The following is a 23,058-nucleotide window of genomic DNA, read 5'->3' as shown; positions in this document are numbered from 1 at the left end:
CCTCCACCCTTGTGTATATTCCCCCATTGTGCAAGCAAGAAAGCTACAAGTGAGACTCCTTCCTTCTCTCCCACAATCTTGACATGTGGTGCATCATGGGCAACACCTTGCTGATTGTTTTTAGCATCATTTCCTAATTTTTAGAAGTATTTATAGCATGTATTCATCGTTGTCCACTAGGCACATTATGTTGTCCAATAGGTATATCTTCCTTGAAAACAACCCTTCTGATCTTCTCTACCTTTTTAGGCTACTTATGCATGTGATCTTCATGGAAGATAATATCATTGTTGCATACTACTTTCCTTTTCTTGGGATCCCATAATCTGTACCCCATTTCAGCCTCGTCACCATATCCTAGGAAAATGTATTTACAAGACTTTGACTCAAGTTTGCTATGTTCCTCTTTACAAATGTGCACAAAATCCTCATAACAGCTAAACACTCTCAAGTGAGCATATGAAGGTGGCTTTCCCGACCACTCTTCCTTGACTTACCACTCTTCTTTAGAAATTCTTCCCCCCAAAGACCTATTTGGTGGATTGATTGATCAAGTGAACTGCTATCACAATAGCTTTTGCAAAAAAGAAATGGGGTAATGCAACATGAGACAACATAGTTGGACCTTATCCTGAATGGTCCAATTCATATGCTCTATAACTCCATTTTGGGGTGAATAATGAGTAGAACTGAACTCCCTCTTTATCCATTTACTATCACAAAAGTCCCGAAAGACTTTGGACATGTATTCTCCACCCTTGTCAGAGTGAAGACACTTAAATGTCTTGCCAATCATATTTTTAGCTACAAAGAATTTCTTAAACTTATCTAGAGCCTTGTCCTCACTATGAATAGGATACACCTAGACTATGCATGTAGCATCATTAATAAAGGGATAAAGTATTTCTTTTCCCCTAGAGATAGACCTAGCATTTGACAAACATTCGAGTGTACCAACTCTAAAAGAGAATATTTCAATGAGATAGACTTTTTATTGAAGTCTAAGTATGCTTACCATAGACACAATTATCACAATGATGAAAATTAGCATACCAAAAATAAGGCAAATAAGACAAACAAGAGAGCACTTTCATTCCAATTTGACTCATGTATTCCAATCAGCCATGCCATAAAGAAACACTTGGCTACTTAGTTACGACAAAAACATTGTCATGCACACTCGATACATGTAATGGATACAAAGTATTGTTAGATATGATCAATGCCCCACCCTCATTAGGTGCCACCAATGATCCATGGTGCTCAAAGTTGTAAGGCCCCCATTATGAGGAGAAGCCAAATGTGAGCCCGGACATTGGTTGAGTCCTGACTTGTATATCAGATGAGATCTATGTGACCAGATAGCAAAAAGGTGGCCATTGTAGGTCTAATCTTTGGGTTAGATGGAGTGGTTAAGCTAGTAGCAACTCAAGGCGCATTGCATCGAGTTGCGGGGTAAGGGAGTTAAAAGAGGGGGATCCCAAGGGGGCCAACGGCCCAATGGTAAAGGGAATATTCCCTGGAATATTCTTTGGCCAACTAGTGGAGGCTTATATGGTAGGTCGGTCAGGCCGACCTAATGGCCTTCACAGGCTATAAAAGCTAAATCCCTTCACAGCCATCCATCATTCATCTTTCACCCAATCAGAGTTGTTGTTCTAGCTAGCCTTAAGCTCTTCACCTATCTTCTGTCTAGATTGCCATCTAAGCTTCACACAGTGGAAGTGCACGAGTGGATAGAGCCATCTTTGTATCAGTTGTTTGGAGCTAAAGAATTTAATGATTCTCCTCTTATCTATTGTATACTCTCTATCTCTTTCTCAAATTCTGTTCACTGCGCCGTGCTGGCACAATTGTTGGCAAAGGAGAAAGCAGACGGACCAAGGAGGTCTCAAAGAATAGAAGAGCAAAGGAGGGCTTCTGCTCACATAGTCAATATGGCCTTGATGGTTGAGATTATGAGAGAAGTAAAGGAGCCAGCTAACTTAGAAGAAGCACTTGCAGATCCATCATGGAAGGCTACTATGCAAGCAGAGTATAACAGCATAATGAAGAATGACACTTGGAAGCTAGTCGATCAACCAGCAAAGCAGAAGGTTATTGGCACCAAGTGGATCTGGAAGGTAAAGTACAAGGCTGATGGTACCTTAGAAAAGTACAAAGCTAGACTGGTTGCCCAAGGATTTTCACAAGCTGAAGGGTTTGATTTTCAAGAGTCATTTGCCCCAACTGCCAGAATGACCACTATTCGCACGGTACTTGCAGTGGCTGCCCACAAGAAGTGGCCAATGTACCAAATGGATGTTAAGTCAGCGTTCTTAAATGGTGACCTCAAGGAGGAGGTGTACGTGGCTCAACCACCAGGGTTTGAGGCCCCCCATTCTGAGAACAAAGTGTGTAAGATGAAGAAGGCATTGTATGGGCTGAAACAAGCCCCCAGACCATGGTACCAGAGGATAGATAAGTTCTTTTTAAACCTAAACTCCAAAAGATGTGCCTCAGATGCTAACTTCTATGTTTATAGGGATGGTAAAAAGTCTGTAGTGATTGTCCTATATGTGGACGACCTTCTTATTACAGGTGACTATGAAGATATGATCAACCGAACTTGAAAGGCTTTGAGTTCTAAGTTTGAAATGATAGACTTGGGCTCGCTGCACTATTGTTTGGGGATTGAAGTCTGGCAAGAGCCAGGAAAGATCTTCATCTCTCAGAAGAAGTATGCATAGGAGATCTTGAAGGCATTTGGCATGACCGAGTGCAAGGAGATAGCTACACCTATGGAGGTGAATTCAAAGTTATCCATCGAGGATACATCAGCACTAGCAGACATTGGGAGGTATAGGAGGTTGGTCGGATCTACTTGTGTAACACTAGACCAAATATCAGTTTGACTATTGGTGTTTTGAGCAGGTTCTCAAACGAACCTCATGAGAGTCATTGGAAGGCTAGGATGCGGGTGCTCGGATACTTGAAGGAAACTCTTGACTATGGTATCACATATAGTTTCGAAACTTCTTGTGGGGAACTATGACTCAGATTGGGTAGGAGACAATGATTCCATGAAGTCAGTTTCTAGTTATTGTTTCTCTTTGGGTTTAGGAATTTTCTCTTGGATTAGTAAGAAGCAGCCAACAGTGGCATTGTCTTCTACTCAAGGAGAGTACAAGGCAGCTTGTTTTACTACATGTGAAGCAGTATGGTTGAGAAGGATTCTATGGCATATGGGAGTACAGGATGAAGAACCAACTGTGCTGAGATGTCACAATCAGAGTTGCATCGCCATTGCCAAAAATCTAGTGTTTCATGCACGCACCAAACATATAGAGATCCAGTATCACTATGTGCGCGATTTGATGGAGGATGGGATAGTGGAACTGGTCTACTGTTCAACAAAGGATAATGGAGCATATATCTTCACCAAAGCACTTACGAAGGATCTGCTTCAAGTTCATCTTCAAAGATTTAACATTGGACCGAGGAGATAGTTCACCTATGGGTGGACATTGAGGGGGGGTGTTAGATATGATCAATGCCCCACCCTCATTAGGTGCCACCAATGATCCATGGTGCTCAAAGTTGTAAGGCCCCCATTATGAGGAGAAGCCAAATGTGAGCCCGAACATTGGTTGAGTCCTGACTTATATATCATATGAGGTCTATGTGACCGGATGGCAAAAAGGTGATCGTTATAGGTCTAATCTTTGGGTTAGATGGAGTGGTTAAGCTGGTAGCAACTTGAGGCGCATTGCATCGAGTTGTGGGGTAAGGGAGTTAAAAGGGGCCCCTATTTTGGGGTACGGGGGCCGCGGAAGCAACCCCTGGCTAGGGGGGGTCCTAGGGGGGCCAACGGCCTGATGGTAAAGGGAATATTCCCTGGCCAACTAGTGGAGGCTTATATGGTAGGTTGGTCAAGCTGATCTAATGGCCTTCGTGGGCTATAAAAACTAAACCCCTTTATAGCCATCCATCATTCATCTTTCACCCAGTCAGAGTTGTTGTTCTAGCTAGCCTTAAGCTCTTCACCTATCTTTTGTCTAGATCGCCATCTAAGCTTCACACAGTGGAAGCGCACAGGTGGACAGAGCCATCTTTGTATCAGTTGTTTGGAGCTAAAGAATTTACTGATTCTCCTCTTATCTGTTGTGTACTCTCTATCTCTTTCTCAGATTCTGTTTGCTATGCCGTGTAATTTTTTTACAAGTATCACTCTTTGAATCTCTAGCAATGACCCTAGATCCCTTACAGATCTTCTATTTTCCATTACCAAAGGTGGTATGATAACCATCATCATCTAGCTACCTTGTGCTAATCAAGCTCTTCTTGAGTTGGGATACATGCCTTACATTCTAGAGAGTAAAGATTGAACCATGATGAAATAAGAGCTATACGTTGTGAATGCCTACAATATCACATGCATAGTTGTCCCCCAAGTGGACAACACCATATCTACCCCCAGTATAATCGGAGAACCACTCATGGTGAGGAGTAACGTGAAATGAGGCACATGAATCCAAGATCCTTTCATCATCTATATGTTCTACCAAGGGATGTGCACTAAAGCAAGAAGAGACAAACAGTACACCATTACCACTATCGCTCGCATGGCTAACTACATTCACTTCTTCTATCTTAACACTGCTCTTATTTGTTGTTGACTATCCTTCTTCTCATCCTTGCTATCATAAGCCTTCTTACCCTTCCTTTTCTCTTTCTTCCATTTATAGTAGCCACGCTTGAAGTGACCCTTCTTGCCACAATGATGGCACTCTATACATCTTTCCCACAAGATTTAATGTGTTCTTTTCTTTCAATTTTCCCTTTCTATTGAGATGACCTACCTCTAGTATGCAAAGAACTAGAAGACTTGTTGGATGCATTGTTTTGTCAATTCATATTTTCCATAAACAGAGCACTCTCTACATCAGAATACATCAACATAGCATTTGAGTTGCTCATGGCTGTCTTGAAAGTACCCTAGCTTTCAGGTAGAGTACATAATAAGAAATTAGCCTTGAATTCGTCATCAATATTGAACTTCAAGACAACCAGCTAGCTAAAAATGGAATAAAACTCACTAAGGTGAGTGGACATGGATGTCTCAAGTCTCTTCCAAATGGCATAGGCAGAATCAAATCCTTCTATGTTAAACAACAAGGCATTATAAATTGAAAGTTCAATAGTTGAATAAGTAAGCTCATTGAGCTCATCCCAATCCTCTTGTTCCATGTCCTCTAGTCTTGGCCCCTTCATCTTGATAGGTTTCACTTGCTTCTTCTACACCAAGATGTTATAGCACTGCTTTTGTCAAACTGCAAAGTTATGTGCACCTTCAAGCTTCTTGATGTGCATAAGATGACTCCTGTCACTATTGCTAGCCATGATTGTAGCTCAAAATGACAAGAGAACAAGCATAATTTGGCACACATGAGGTGTAGAAAATCACCTTGCAATATACTTCCAAAATCTCAATTCTGATTATTGATTATATTTTAGCATGACGATGACATTTTAGACTAGTAGCATGCAGATAAACATCACCAAATAGCATAGACAAGTCTAGAAACTACCTGCAAATGGTCTTTGTTGTTCACAATATATAGTAGCAACATGTCTACACAAACTTATCTATTTTCAGCTCAAAAAATGAGGCATAACACATACCTAATCACTGTTCAAGCATGTGACCTTATGTCAATACCAAAACCGTGCTTATGTGCTTCATTGGAAGCATACAACCCTGTCAAAATCACTTACAAATATAGGACCTGTTGTTCACAATTTCTTACAGCCAAGACAACCTTTTCGGATCTTCAAATAAAGCATAAAAAATCTCCAAAATCACTTCCAAGTGATTAGCACTCATATATGCAGGCACATTGTTTCACTAGTACCTAAGAGATTACCCAAATGCAATAGGCATATCATAAAACTCTGCCAAGTACATTCAGCCCTACTATAAACAATAGTAAAAATGATAGTAAAACTCAGTATAATCTTTGTTGAAACTAGGACAAATGCATCTTACACCCAAGGCATATCATCTCCCAATGTAGTAGCACCAATACATGACCATTTGGGCATCCTGGGAAGTGTATGTGAGTTCAAACAATGAAGTAGATGACTTCTCAAACCTATCAATCATAGACTTACTCTTATATACACTAATTTATTACGAGTGTGCACTATAAACTCATAAACGTTTATTAATTTAATATGCATTTTGCGAAATGACCCGCTATGGAATCACGCATGTACACACTAAATTAATGAAACACTCGAAAAGGACAGGCATCCCCATCAACTTCTCACACAAAGAATTCACTTTCTGTATGAGCCCCAGTCATCAAAGTTTACGGAATCCACCGTAAAACCTCACGGAATCCACCGTGGCATGGAATCCACCGTGAAATATGCCTCCTGGCAATTTTACACAATCTCTAGATTGTTATAATAGTCTAGAACTAAAGCAAAATAGTCCCAAATGTCAATGCCAAGAGAAGATCCAATGTGTAAGTATAAAACCAAGCATTTGAATGCTCAAATGAGCTGCCAATGAAGCCCAAATGGAGTGAGGAAGCCAATCTACTGCTATTCTTATCGAATTGTAAAGCTCTATTCATTAGAGTTACACTAACTCTTTCAAGCTTTACTCCTTTCACAACCTCACTTTCATCTAATTTTATAAAAAACTGCAATTTACCATTACATTCCTCAACAGAGATATTGTAGTACATTACCATTGTCGACTGCACCCTGTTCAAATCTAAATAGTAATTATCGAGTTCGGTGAACTTCACCTCATATGCATTTTTGGTCCCAACCTTTAGTGTTTCCACACATTGAACATGCATGGGATCTCCTATCAACTCCAAAACATTTGTATTAAGTTGTTGTCGGGCCTCTATTAACTTTGAAGGTTGAGGAAGAGGCACAATTCTATTTCTCTTCAGCACACGACCAAACCCAGCCTTCACACCTTTGAATATCTTTGAGTAAGTTGTTGTGCTAATGCCTGCCCTATCACAAATAGATTGTGCATCCACAGCTGAGAACTCATTTGACACATCTATTAATGTGCACTCAATCACCTTTTCCTTCACAACCTTAAACTTACGATTTCTCAAAGTGTTTTCCAAGGTACTTGCCTTCAGCAATCTACTAATACATGATCCAACCTCACCCTCACCTAGGTTCTCTTTCTGAGCTAGCTTACATGCTTTGATACGTCGCTTCCACTTGCCACTATTCACAATTAACTCATTGATTGGCTTCTTCTTTCGTTTGCACTCCTGTGTTAGCTTGCTCTTGATATTTCCAAGTTGTCCACTTGTGCCTTTGCCTCCTCATATGAGAAACCAATGTCATGGATAGTGTCCTACATTGAAACAATTGGATTGCTTTATTGAATTACAGTGCCATTCAGTTGTACCACTTGTCCTCATGGCAATTTTTTATGGTTGCTTGGCAAGTTGTAAATACTTTGAATGCCTAATCATTGAGCTGCCTAGTATAACCAAGTAACCCATTTTCACCCTCGCACACATATTTCAGCAAATTTGTGATTCGTGAGAAAGTTGGAGGTCTATTGTATAAGGGGTCAATTGGGTAGATTCCCCCATCATCAATCCACAAATCCACATGTTTCAATCCCATTTGCCTGTAACTCTGCAAAACCTGAGGGTTGACACTGGTATGCTAGGTTCTTTTGAATAATGGGGCATATTCAATCTCTACCTCAATATGCAGCTCGCACACAAAGGTGCCAACGGAAAGGAGGGTGTAAGTAATTCACTCTGTTAATGAAGGTTGCATAAACACAGAGAAGATGTCACAATAGATCCATGAGAGAGTATAGATATGGGGGGAAATAGCTCAGAGGGTAGGGATGTCCAAGACTCTTCGTATTTTAGATATTTCTATTTTGCCTCCAAAAACATCTCCAAAAAACACAAAATTTGACCAGTTGGTTTGTTTTTTTACCAAAGGCTAGGATATAAAAAATCCCCAAAATATCTTAAAATGAACTTCTGAAATTTCATTTTCATTGTTCTCGATTAAAAAATCAATTACCTCATATCTACTAATCATTTTGCATTGAAAATGAAGCACCACACTCCCGTAACTAACTCCTTTTTTAATATAAAATTTGGTTGAAAAAGACTTCTTGAATGATGAGAGAGAAAGGATCTGAGTATATCTTTGTAAATAATATAAAAAAGGTAAAACGAGATTGCAAAAGTGGAGAGAGAGGAGGATTATTTTACTATTCTTCTCTCCTATTTTCCTTGTTTTAAGGAGGAGAGAGGGCGAGCTAAAAGGCCCATTTGTGAGTTCATTTTTTTCCTAATTGTTTAGGTAGTAAATACCTTTTCAACTTCCAGCAATAAAAATCACACTGATCATTACTAGATCAATTTTAGTATAAGTTTTTTCAACTTACAACTTCATCAACTTGCAAAATAGATGGGTCTCATATATCGAGCATTCCTTCCTTGTTGCATAAGAACTGCCCCAATAACATCTTCTCCTATTGAAGTATTCACAAAGAATTCCCTTTCCCAATCTGGTGCTTGGACTAATGAAGAATGGCCTACAATTTCCTTGACATGCTAAAATACTTCCTCAACTTCTACTATTCATTCTAAAGGATTCTTCTTAGCCACCATCTACAATGGGTAGAGAAACTGAGAAGACAAAGGTATGAATCTTGACAGATATCTTACCCTATGAATGAAAGTCATAAGCTCTTTATTATTTGCAAGTGACACTAAAGTGACCAAAGATTTAACCTTTTCAAGATCTGGCTCTATTCCATTTCCAGAGACCACATGATCAAGAAGCTTCACTTTTGATTGAGCTATTTTACATTTTTTTGGATTCCATTGACAACCACAATTGTCCATTCTTTCAAACACTATATCTAGCTTTTCACAATGATCAAGATTGGAGCTATGCACACAAATATCATCAATGAAATCTCTCATAAATTTTCCTAGAAAAGAATCTAGTACTTTGTTTACCCTTCCTTAATACCATGCTAGTCCATTACTAAGTCCAAAAGGTAAAACTTCATAATGAAAACATCCCCAAGGTGTTATAAAAGTTATTTTTCTTTTATCTTCAAGAGCAATGGGTAATTGAAAATAACTTGAATAGCCATCACAAATATTATACCTTTTATATCCTACAACTAATCCAAGATCTCATGAATGAAAGGAAGTGGATAATGATCTCTTTTTGTGGCTACATTTAGAGATTTATAGTTTACACAAATATGACAGCTTCATGTTTTCTTTGGAGCTATGAGTATTGTGATTACCCATTCAAAATTTTCAATAGGATATATGTGCAACAATTTGTCAACCTCTTCTTTCAAAACGGTCACTTGTTCTAAAGTTAAGGACTTTAGCTTTTGAAAAACTAGTTTTGTATCTTCTTTAAGTTCAATTTTTAGCCCTTCCCCTTGAATTTCTCGTATTTTTGTGTAAGAGGTTATAAAGAGATTTGTATACTTATTGATAATTGTTTGGTATTGTCTTTTCTCTCCTTTAGTTAAACAAGGACTCAACATTTTTTCCAACAACTGATATCTTTTTTCTTATGAAACTTGAGATTGTTCCATCAATTTCTCTAATTCCTCTTGTTTGCCTTCTTTATCCTCTCCAATCATCATACTATCCTAAACTTCTTTCACTTTTGCATCTAATACTTGAACATTAGAAGGCCTTTAATCTTCTGCCTCCTCATCTTCTTTTGTAAACTCTTCTTCTTCTAATGTTCCCTAATCCTTAAGCAAAAATAAAACTCATTTTTCTTTTGATGAAGAGATTGTATTTCCTTGAGCAAACATTTCAAAAATTCTTGAAACTATTATTTTTATTTTTTTTAAATGTGTGAATGTTCTTAAATCTTATTTAGTCTTTTCTATTTTTTATCTTCTCATAGTGTTTAAGGATTTTTCTCTTTTTCCTTCCTCTCTAATGCTTTCTCTATTATTATTGATGAAACTTCACGGTCTAAAAATCACCTTTTGAACTTCATCCTCACTTTCATCTTCCCCTATACTATCAATCTCTTCCTCTTGTTTCTCACTATCATCTTCATTCATCATTTCCTATTTTGATGCCATATCAAACTTTCTTGCTATTCATCTTCTGTCCTAAATTGTTGTGGCTCCTCTACCCCAATCTTGTATAGCTCTAGCCTTCCCAAGCCAAGGTCTACCAAGAATAAGAGGAAAAGCTTCCAACCCTACTGGCATAACATGGCAAGTTATTTTCATTGCTACAACATAGGCTTTAACCTCCAAAATTTAATCTTGAATTATTCCTATGCATTTCACTTTTGCATGATTTGCAAGCTTGATTCGGAATCTAGATGTTGCAATTATTTGAGGACCATACTATTCTACACACACTTGAGTAATCACACTAACTTGTGCTCCATCTATATATGGGCCTCTCCTATATTTTGTTTGTTATACCATGCATCAACTATAAGACATATATATGGTAGGTTTTCTACACTCAAAACTCTTAATGTTCCTTTCCTTCTTTCCTTCTCTTTCAAGTTTACTAAATTTTTCCACTATTCTCTCATCCTAGGGCACAACTCCATTAATTGTGTGAAATTTATATCTTTTTTTCTACCTATCATATCCCTTCATAGGTCATAATCACTTTTTCCTTCTCCTGAAGAAATATCAAAAGCATGATAATGTTTCCTGGGTTTTCTCTTTTTTTCTCCTTCCTTCTTCTCTTTCTTTTCTCCTTTTTAAAATCTTATAGTTGATCTACTTCATTATGTGCTAATTGAGTTCTCGCTAATAGGTGATAATTTTATTCACTTCCTTGCAAAGTTTGGTCTCTACTTTTAATATTTGGTGTTTTAAAATGTTTTCTTTTTTTAGTTTCTTAAATTTTATTTCTTTTTCAATCGTAACCACCATTTTGCTTCCTCAAAAGTGCTCAATTTATTTATTTCTAATTTAGTTCTCACCTCTCCTTGCAAATTTTCCACAAAATGTTTTACTTTTAACATTTCAGGTGCTTATCTCCTATACCTAATGATGTGTTCCAACAATCCCAAAGCTGAGTGAATTCTAGGGGGGAAAATTCTATGGTCTTTTTTTTTTGGTAAATTTCTATCTTTAATCAAAGGTCTTGTGACATCTTGGGCTCTTTAAATCTATCGAGAAATGCCTACTTGCTAGCTTCATATTCTACATGTATTGGAGGATTTCTCATCCTCAAACTTTTTCCATAATTCTCCAATCAATTTCTACCTTGACTCAACAACTAAATTTTCAAACTTTGTAATTTTAGGATAAGATCAATGATTTGCTGAATTATGGATCCAACCTCTAGTTTCTCAAGGGATCATTGAGGATCCTCTCCTTTAAAACCATGAAATATTTCATGAGCAGTGAAAAGGATGAACCTCACTCACAACTTGAAAACACGAATAAATAGTGTTGGAATATTTATTGACTTTGTCAAACGTGTGGAACTCCAACAAGATAAATTGTCAAACATGATCAAACCAATAACACTTAAGCCACTCATAGCCACAAAACACATGTAATGTAGAGCATTGACAAGCATCCAAAAAATAAACTTCTTACCTCAATTTTTTCAAAATTCACAAAACCACAAACATATTAATTCCACAATTGCTAAAGCTTGTATGGACCAAAGCTCTCCACAAAATCCCTTAGCTTCTTCAATCCGGTTTTTCTTTAGTATGCTCCTCCTCTCCTCACATAAACAAATTTTCATAACAAGAGAAAGGGCCCTACTCCCTATTCTTCTTCCTTTATATAGTTTTTCCATCCCCTTAAACACAATATGATCTTCAAAAGCTTTTAGGATTTTCTTTAATGTTTAAAATCCTTGAGGCTTTTCCCTTTTTTAATACCTTTTGTTTTTACAGTAATCACCACCCTTTTACCATTGTCGATCTCATTGTCCTCTACTATACAACAGCCATCTTTCCCATAACAGTCGAGGCCTCTTTCAAATGTGTTCTCCCTTTCTCCCACCTTGACTTCTAGAATTGATTGCTTATTTTCCTTCGTGAAGGATGTTTTATTGCCTTTAGCTTCATTTCTTCTGCTCCTCCTCCTCTAGATCTCCATGATTGTCAACCTTACATGTTATCCCAAGTTGTGGTTATGAGATCGCAATAGATTTTATATTTGTAGTAGGTCTCCTCTAGATCTCCATGATTGTCAACCTCACATGTTATCCCAAGTTGTGGTTATGAGATCGCAATAGATTTTATATTTGTAGCAGGCCTACCTTAAATCAATGATGTATGCATAGGTCTTTTTCCTCCTAACACCCTCTCCCTACCCTTCTCTAGAGATTAGTAGCCCTTGCTCCACATTTGTCACAACTCTTGACTTGTATATCAACCATGCTCTCAAATTCTATAGCCATGTGTATATCAATCAAGTAGTGCCGATCTTCTCTTGAGAAAATGTTGATGCATTGTATTATTGTTCTAGGCTAAATTCGATCAACAGAAGTGTCTCTCCTTGTATGAACTCTACCACATTTGAAGTAGCTACTCATCACTATTACCATACTCGGATCCAAAAAATTAAAACTCTCAATAGGGTTATATCCATCATTAGCAGATCTAGGTCTTTCCTTAGAAACCCCTTGAATCGGTTCCTTATAGTTCACAAGATTTGTATAGTGCTTGTGAAGGTAATGGCTAGAATTGAGAAACCCAAACATTGGATATTTTTGTTGCTTCAACTTTTAAATGATTTCAAACTAGCTCTCATTTTTAGAGACAAGCTTTATTGTAGAAACAAAGTGTCTCTCTAAATGGTCTAGCATTCAACTCTTTCTCCCAATTATCTCCCAAACAAGCATCTCATTCCCTTCAAATGTAATATTTCCACCACATCGCTTCATATCAGGAAATGAATTTGGGCTTGAGGCATTTTAAAAATTACTCATCCAGCTATCACATAAGTGACCACATGTAATTTTCTTTATATTAAGTCTCACATTAAATCAATTCTGCAATCCGATAGGAGAAGATGCCTCAATGTTCCCAGCTATAACAAAAAGCAAAGACTCCTCATAAATAATATTACGATGGCTTGATCATAATTTTTCCTGCATTATATTTGATAAAGCATTCCCAATTCCATATAATGCGTCAAAGATCGTATTGCTTTCGTAACTGCAACACAAATCCCAAAAGCCTTCATTAGTAGACAAAGAACGTGCAAGAATGAGCATGATATTGAGTAAGTTAAGTATCAAAGAGTATGAAATGACTTTATAAACTAGATAAGTCATGAGGTAACTTGGTCAAAAACCACCAGATCAAGTCGTTTTGAAGAAAAAAAGATGTTTTTGAAAAAATACACCAAAATTCATGACTTTTTTATGCATGGAGGGAGAGAAAGCATTTTATAATCATCCCCATACCACCATCCAACAGGTAGGTAATCAAAATGTATTTTTTATCAAGCTTACTTGGCTCTTGACAAGTAGCTAAAAGAATGAGTCAATTGCATGCTCCCTCTCATGCCTATAAATACACCCCCTCTCTCCTTCACAAAGAAAGCAAGAAGGAAGACCTCCTAATGATGGAAAATTTTTGAAATTCTCTTTTCCATTGTAGCTTGAGCCTTGAAGGAGGAAAATACCCCTCTTCTACCTCATTTCCATTTTTTCTACCCCCTATTACGCCTTTCTCCCATACACCCATATCGCTAAGCAAAACACTGGCAATTTTTTTTGGATGGCCATCAACTCTCCCTAAACTATCATGTCAATTCTACTTGATATCCATTGCTCCACGAAATCATAGAAATTCAAAAATCCCATTTGAAGCAAGGGAAGCAAAAAATGTGGCCAATGGAGAAAATGACGCGTAGGAATGGACAAAACCCCCATTATACCAAACTTGAGAGAGGTAACATCTCATCAGTTTGAAAACAAATAATGTTTTATAAGATTATCGCTATATTTGGCTTTAAATGATTATAAATGCATTTTAAAGAAAATGTATAAGAACTATCGCTTAGGAAAATATCATAAGTAATATAATAATTAACTATTTAGTGAAAATACACTTTCACTTGGAAAAGAATTATATGCCTATCATTAAGAAAATATCTTCATTATGGTTTCTTTTGTGATATTTATTGTTATTTCATTAATGGCGCATATGATCATAATATCATAAAAAAGATAGATGGCGTTAGGGATGGGAATATTTTATACTTTTTCCCTGAAAGTGACTATCTCTATTTCATTTTGCTAATGATAAATAGATGCAAATGATTTCAATAATAATTTATAAAAAATAATTTAGAAAATATCATGAAAAAATCAATGCATTAAATCAACATAAATATGCATAGAAAAATATATACTAGATGCTCATAAATTAGGTGCGTAGTAATAAAATTTGATGTCTGAAAGATGAAAGAAAATTTGCACTAATGATTTTTGCATTGCCTAGAATAAATTTTTTAGAAAAAAACTCAACATTGCACTTAGGACATAGCTAAATGAAAATTGATCTTTCTAGATAACATTATCGTCATGTTGGGGATTGAAGGTCTACCACCGGGGTTTAGAGCATAAGAGGAGTGTGGGATTCAAGGTTTGGAGAAGGAGGAAAGATTGGGATTTGATAGATTTGGGTTTTAGAAATGACTTAGTTGAAGAAGAAGATATCAAGCTTTTTCTGTTTATTTAGCATACATAAATGGAATGAAAGACTTTGTCTTGATCACATCAAATGCATATGGGAATAATAAGTCTTTACATTAGGGATAATCTCAAATTTAAACCAAATGCATATTCCAAATGTAAGCTCAAATGGTTTTCATTTCATGAACATGGATGGATAACAACTCCAAGAAACAAGTATTTTGATGGTAGACTCAAGTACATTCAAGACATAGATCAAAAACTCATGAAATGCACTGATAAAGCATAATTTTAACTTCAGCACTGTTTTAAAACAGTAAATTTCAGCCCATAATCAAGCTCCAATAGTGTACATAATCTCAAGAATAAGCTCCTCTAATCATTCACAAGTAAAGCCCTGATGTTAAGAGGTCAATTGCCTCTATTACAACCACATAGATCACTTGTTTACTCATCAAAATGGACAAGAATAGTGGGATGCCCTATTTATGACTAGTTTTTCAGTCCATAACAGCCCATACACCTTCAAAATCCTCCCCTTTACTTACCCCAAAGTCACTCAAGTACTTGGGTACAAGATGGGCTTCATTGGATCATGAATAAGGTAAAAGAATGAGAGATGACGTACATAAGAGCAAGCTAAATACTTTTTTCTCAGGTTTCCCCCTTTTATGGAATATCATACCATTCATTTTCATCATACCAAATGGACGGGTAAGAAGAGCTCTCACCTTCCTTGTTTGTATCTCCTTCTTCAACTCCAGTTTGCCTTCTTTAGAGCATGCACCATAGCCCGCAGCTCATTCTCCATCTGCCACAGGTATGCAGGCCCCTTTTTTGCACCGAAAAATGCGGGCTACATCCTACTCAGCTCCCACTTAACATTTTGTCCACGTAGGTCACTTACAAGTCATTTTATTCCATTATTTCAGGTCCCACATGAACCTAGTGGACTTTTGGCACTTTTCTTAATTTCTAACCAAATTTTCCTCTTGAACCAATGTGACTTAGCCTGCAAACTGTCAATTACTTCTAGCTGATCAAGTTGTGGTTTCCCATTGACTTATTTTTTTTATCAATATACATGATACAACTGAAATTTGTATGACAAATACAAAAGAACTTATGCAACTAAGTGATATCTAAGTTAGTTGTTGGGTAACAATGACTGAGTTATGTATAAAAATTCCTCATATAAATCCTAGTAAAGTTCTTCTGTGTTCATAAGAATTCCATGTTTCATATTATGAACAATAAACTTTCTGACATTCACCCCCTCCTAACATGCACATCCTCCGGCATGTGCCATTTCACAAAATTATAGGTTAAGGAGGGTCTTCTTCTGGCATATCTTCATCTTCATCCTCTAAGTCTTCTTCATCTTGCTTGTCTTCAAGTAGATGGCTCATATCCAAGTCATCAAACTCATAAGTAGAAGACTCTGTTCGTTTGAAGAGCTTGAAACATTTACTGGCTATTAGTACCTTAACCATGGTCCCATCCATTTCAACCAAAGTATAAGTAGCATTATCATGTATTATTTTCACCACATATGGTCCAAACCATCGATTGGCTAACTTCTTATTAGCACTATATTGATTGTCCAAACTGCTGTCATAAACAAGTACCCAATAATTCTCTTGAATAGCTCTTGGACGGAGTCGATGATGCTTGTCAAACCTCTTCTTATTCTTCAATCTTGCTACCTTCAGCCTTTCAATGGCTGTCTTGACATCTTCTGGCCTTCTTTCAAGCTGCCTTATGCGCAAAATCAGCAACTCTTCTCTATTTATGCCTTCATCCCAAGGTAAGATACTCCATGGGACAATAGACTCCTCAATAGGTATAATAGGTGGCTGCCCATATATCAGTTCAGTTGGCATATAACCTGTTACTACACTATGGGTAGTTCTATCAGCCCATAATGCGATTGGTAGCATTCTAGGCCATTCTCTCATCTTTCCTCTACAAGATTTTGCCAATGCTTTGAGAATTGGTTGATGACCTCTTTCACTCTTACCATTGCTTTCAGGATTGTAGACTAATGTAAAAGATAGCTTGATTCCCAATTGAGCAAAGAAATGGCAAGCCTCATCGGCATCCAATTCTCCTCTATCATCAATTACTTTGGCAACACAGCCATATCTGCAAAATACTTCTTCAAGTAAAAATCTACAAACGGCTCGAGTAGACTTTGTTGTCAAAGCTTTTCCTTCCACTTGATTTGTGAGATCTTCTCTAGCAAGTACTAGATATCTCATGTTCCAAATTCCTGTAGGCATGGTTACTAAATCAATAACCCATCTATAGTGAATGGATAAAGGAAAGGTAGGCTGAAGCCCATCTCCATGCTTAACCATAGAGTACATTTGACAAACATGACAAGACTCAACAAAATGCTCAATGTCTTTATATAAGTTTTGCCACCAAAATTTCTCTTTTATTTTGGAAAAAGTGCCCCATACGCCTCTATGACCAGCCAATAGGCTTTCATGAAATTCTTGCATGACCTATCTTTGAGTCTTCTTGTCTCCTAAGACACGAACAAGCGCCCTTCCTTTCTTTTTCACATGCCTCCAAAGGTAGCCATCTTTGAGAAAAAGGGCATAAGCTTTTCTCTTGATTCTCTTGAACTCTTTATTAGTCCAATCTTCCTTCTTTGTCACAGTGCTTAGAAATTGGCCAATTTTTAGCCAATCACCTGCATAATATTCTTCTTTAAAGTGCAAACAAACCATAACAAAACATTGAGCATGATGTCTTTTAGCTGCCCACTGTCCTTCCATGGTTGTTTCTTCTTTCTTTATTGCTATAAATTTTGTTTCAACAGTAGCTGAACCTGTTGTATTTACTGTAATTAATGTTGTAGGTATAGCTGTACTTGCTGTTTTCAGATCTGAACCTGCAATTACATCATCATTTTTAGCAAATATAGACTCTGATTCTTCCTCATCCATCATCTCTTCTCCATCCTTATATTTGGCACGCAAAAGCATGTCAGCCAACTGGATTATCTCTTCCTGCAATATGTTTCAAATCAAGATTTAAGGATTTAATATAGCCTATCCATCTTAGCATAGCTATGTCGGGAGTGGAGCAGTTGGCAATCATGCCCAAGAGTGGAAGACAATCTGTTTCAACTATTACTTGTGCGCCCATGAAGTACTCCCGGTCACATTTCAATGCAGTTACCACTCCCCAAAGTTCTCTTTTAATTTGAGCATACCTTCTTTGTCGTTCATTAAGAACCTTTGCTCCAAAGTGAATTGCATATCTGTTGCCTTCAAGGTCGTCTTGACCGACTGCCCATCCTATTCCAATAGGACTTGTGTCCACAATGAGTATGATAGGCTGTCCATTAGAGTAATTAGCCCTCTTTAAGGTGGGTACTGAAATCAACAATTTCTTCAATTTTCGAATAGCTTGAGTATGCTCTTTTTCAATATAAACCTTTGGCCTTTATTTAGCAGTTGAAAAAGATTTTCAGCAACATGAGCGAAATGTGGGATCTAAATAAGGTAGAAGACACATGCTCCAAGAAATCTTCTCACCTCCAAAACATTTGTGCATATTTTCCACATTTTGCTGATAGCATCAATCTTGGTTGGAGAAGGCTTTCAGCCATATGGACCACACATATGCCCTACCACAAGAACTTCTTCGACTCCAAAAATAGATTTAGCACCTGAAAGAGTAAGATGGACTTCTTCCAATTTAGACAAGATTTGAGCACAATCATTAATATGATCGGAAACAAACTTGCAACATCCAAGTTCATTGAGTTTATCATTCTTCTCATGAACTTCACATCCTTTGATCAGTACATCATCAAGGAAAGGAAGAGTTAGTTGGGGAATATAATCTCTCAATACTTTATGCATGGCATTCATCATGTGAGCTACTGAATTTGTAGCTCCTTGAGGTAGAGTACACATGCGGACTAAACCAAGAGGTGTCTTCATTGTGGTAATGTCTTGGCTCTCCAAAGCAAGCTGAAATTGGTTATAGCCCAAATATAAATCTCCCATGGAATAAATTGCTCTACCTGCAAAAGCCTCAGCAAATTCATCAACAATTGGCCTCAAACCAACATTTCTAATAGTGACTTTATTGATAGGCTGTAAATCTTGAATGAATCACAAAGATCCATTCTTCTTAGGCACGCTAAACCATCGGTTGGAATATGGAGCTGAAGATGGCTCCATTATTCGCATTTTTATCTTTTCATTTAAAAGCTTCAGTAACTTAGGCAAATGAGCCTTTGGTACCGGAATTGGTTTAAAATTCAAAGGAACGTGTGGGACTGTGAAAATCACCATTGGTGCCACAACACTTGGATCCACAGCCAATTTTATGTGGCTGAAATGAAAAAGTTTTTCCATGTTTCTTTAACATCTGCATGAGATTTTCTTTTCATGTAGCAAGAGAAAAGAGTCTTCACCAATTTTCAACTCTTGTCAACTTTCAGCTATAAATTGGTGACCAATATCTTTGGGATCACGAATGCTTGGCTTTTTGGATGCCCTTTCTGCCAGTCCTTCACTTTCAGAAGGTAGAGGAGTAGCCACCAGCTTGACCTTCTTGTCAACTGTCTTATATTTTGTTTCTACTCTTACCTCATCCTTGTTTGGCTGTCCAAAAGCTTCTTGATCTGCAAATTCTTGAATGATGTCATATTTATCCAATGTGCATACCTATATGGACTGATTTCCAGCTTGATTTTCTGCATGAACAACTGCAGATATTTCAGCCAATGTATCATTATAAATCAGCCCATGAAATAGCTCTGAAATTTCTTCATTTTCAGTCAAAACTTCAATTTGCTTCAGCTTTTGTTCCACATGACATAAATGCTTTCTTTTAGTCCTATTCATGGCTGAAGACTGTTTATAGCAGCCCACACTGTTGGTCATAAAAACCTGCAAGTTAGCTTTTTGCATAGCCCCCTTTACATGTGGAGGCAAATTTTTATGACATGAAGCACCGCCATAGCCTCCACTTATAGCAGTGCTACCTAAAAACCCTTAAATTCTCGGGCATTAGGAGGTACAGGATGATCTCTCAATCGATCTCTATTCTAGTTATGATTTACATATACAGTAAAAAATTGGACAACTTTGTCATTATCCTTACTTCTTATCATATGATGAACCATCATCAAGGGATTTTGTTTCCAAACGAGACTCAGAAATAAAAGGTTGACCAAGAATGATAGGATAGCTACAAGAATCTTGAACAAAGAAATGAAATTCATCTTTTACATTACCAATAGTAACTTGTACATAAGGGCATGCCGATGTCGTAGAGTTCACGCAAGGGCTGCAGAACACGGGGTTCAAGGTACAGCAATGGAAGAGACTAACAAGAAGAACTCAAAAATTTGATGCCAAAGTTCACTATATTCCTTGTCAAATGAGTTACAAGAAGTTCATGTTCAGAATAATCTGAAGTTTCTCTTAAACTGTTTACATTCAGGTGTATGATGACAGTTACAGTAGGAAGAAAAACGTTCTTCACATCAGCATGTTCATTCAGTAACTTGGCAGTTGCCTGATCAGCAGAGATTTTCAGAAGATGCAGAAAGCTGAAAGGTTCTATGTGCTGGAACCTGCAACTCAACTCCGTTTTAGAGTATCAAGTATCCACATCTGGAATTATGTAAGCATAAGAATAGCTGTTCTTTGATTGCCAGCATGACCTGTTCTTCCAGAAACGAAGCATGAATGTATCATAGCATGTATATGTGGAGGATTCAGACATTCCAGTTCAGCCACGTACCCTGTTCTTCATGATAGCTGGATGTGAGACAATGGCACAGAAAACTCCTGTAATGTAGCCACCAACAAAGCTAACTGCAAGCTGTGTAGATTTTTTAGCACTTTTCTTTAGGAATAGGCACAACATTCTTATACAGCAGCTCACCCGTTTTCTCAAAGCATGTAAACTTCATCATAGTGAATGGATTTTGGTGTCCTCATAGTTTTAAGCTTGTCTGTCCATTGCATAATAAGGTTTGAATATTTTTGCATTTCTGGTTTAGTCTAGAATGCAGTCTCCATTACAGCCATCTGTCGATCATTCATTATATTTCTCCTACGCTTCTTCAGCTGGAGTTCTTCACATGCTACTCTAGAGATGATACTTTGAACTGTATAAGTTCCAATAGCATGACTATATTTCTTCCAAGGTCCATGTCTTTCGGTTATAGTTCCAAATCTTCAGCTATTGATAAGAAATCTCTGGGCCTTCATCTTCGCTGGGTGGTCTTCTTGATTAATCTGATTTGCTTTGTGACATCTTTTATGCCAATTTAGTAAGAATCTGATTTACGTAACTCAGAGTCTAGACAGTAGATGCTGTCTGAACGGTATGGGGAGTTAAGAACTTCTATCATAACTATGGCAAGACCTTTAAGTATGCCCTTAATCGTATCCAGAATAATGCCCGTATGCTTCTGACACTTGATGAAATGATCTCACGGCGTAACTCAGAAGGAGAGGCTCTGCTACGCCGCATGATTCGATATGGTCTCCTTGACGAGAGCCTGAACAAACTGGATTAAGACTTTGCTTTGACTGTGGTGAACTTTTTGGAGCGCCGCCTGTTGACTTTGGTTTTCAAATCAGGAATGGCAAATACAATCCTCCATGCTCGTGTTCTCAGCACAAACAGAGACACATCAGGGTTGATAAACAAGTTGTAAATGTGCCCTCTTTCTTGATGAGGGTGGACTCTCAGAAGCACACATCAATTCTGCTGTGTCGACAGGAAGCAGTGCAACGACGAAAACAGAGAGGCTGATGAACAATGTTCTGGGTCACTAAAAAAAAACTTTTATCCTTCTCCTTACGTTTCCGTCATCCCTGATCTCTTTCATATGGTTCATGATCATGTCGCGGCCGCCATCCTTAGTCAGTGTACTAGTTGTTGTTTTCTTTCCCCTTTGAGCACCTACAATTGATTACTCCCTGTCGCCATAGTCGAACTCGTTGAGCTCCATGGGTTCATCAGAATTCTGTCGTAGGCATCCCACAGGCGGTGTTTTGTTGAATCCAGTTGTGTCGGCGTCACATGTCGTTTTTATTCTGTGTCCAAATTCTCAGTACACAAAGCCTTCAACATCATTATAGCCTTCCAGAATCAAAACCATTCTTCCTCTCATCCTCTGCAATGTAATTTTCTTCCTTTCACTTCACGGAGAGATTCCCCCCCAAAACAGCCTGCTTTTTTCCTTGCTTTTTCCCTCCAAAAGCGGTTTAAAACCCAAAAATAGGTTTCCCCTCTTCATCCTTGAATAACCTCTTACATCTTTAGCTTTGGCGATAGTCTTCAGTTCTGTCAGTTTGCTCTTTAAAAGGTCCAAATGGGGATCAGTGCATGGTTTTAGATCTGAAGATTCAGCACCAAATTCATGACTCAACAACTTCTTGCTGTCTGATTTAGGACTTGTTTCTTTCTCTTCTTCCCATGCATTGCCACTTCTCTTTACGGTGTCTTTCATTTCTTTCTGTGGGCTAACCTTCAAGGCTCCTTTCACTACTTTTTCTGCAGCACCATCCACCTTTGAGCCTTTCTTTTAGGGTATCTTTGGAGTCATCAATTGCCCCATTGACAGACAGCTTTGTGATGGGTGATCTACGCACAAACTGCGACTTCGGCCTTGAAGATTGGATGGCAAAGTACTCCCTCGGTGCTTCACTAGTGCTTTGCTCGCTTCAGAACTTTTGAGAGACTTCCTTCAACTTTATGTCATGGGAACTTTTGAACTTAGATGATCGCTTCCATAAACCTTCCTTTGATTCCATAATTCCCTGCACTTTTCTTAGAGATCATCATTGAAATTATCAGCTTGATAATGTCCTTTGGCATCAGTTTTTCATATTTTTCTAACACACACACATCATGCATCCAAACAAAATCATACACATGCACTAAGGGAATATATACATTGGATGCGGATTATCGAAATGCATCACACAAACAATGAATCACACGCAGATAATAACACAAATGCACAACAAAAGAAATGGAGGTGTATACGACTCGGATGCGCAGCAGCACGACACCGCATAGAGATCGCCAGAGGAGTTATTGGCTGCTTTCATGCGCCATCCTAGGTCCATATCTATGGGCCATCCGCCATTCCCGTAGAGACTTCTTGACATGACATTGATTTTCGAGCCATGGTCTATAAGGGCAATGCATGGAGTCTCTTTTTCCCCAATCTTAACAACAGTTTTGGTGGTCGCTCTTGCCCAATGGGTACGGGAGTAGTGACTACTAGGAATAAAGTGAGCATCATTTTCTTCTTGCATGTTGTGAAGATGAGCTTCTTTCTTATGCATGGGTTGCACTTTGGATTGAGAAG

This window comes from Lygodium microphyllum, chromosome 4 (assembly GCF_053477565.2).
Source record: "Lygodium microphyllum isolate KBCC chromosome 4, Lygodium_microphyllum_v1.1.10, whole genome shotgun sequence".
NCBI classification, from domain to species: domain Eukaryota; kingdom Viridiplantae; phylum Streptophyta; class Polypodiopsida; order Schizaeales; family Lygodiaceae; genus Lygodium; species Lygodium microphyllum.
This window is presented reverse-complemented; position numbering follows the sequence as displayed.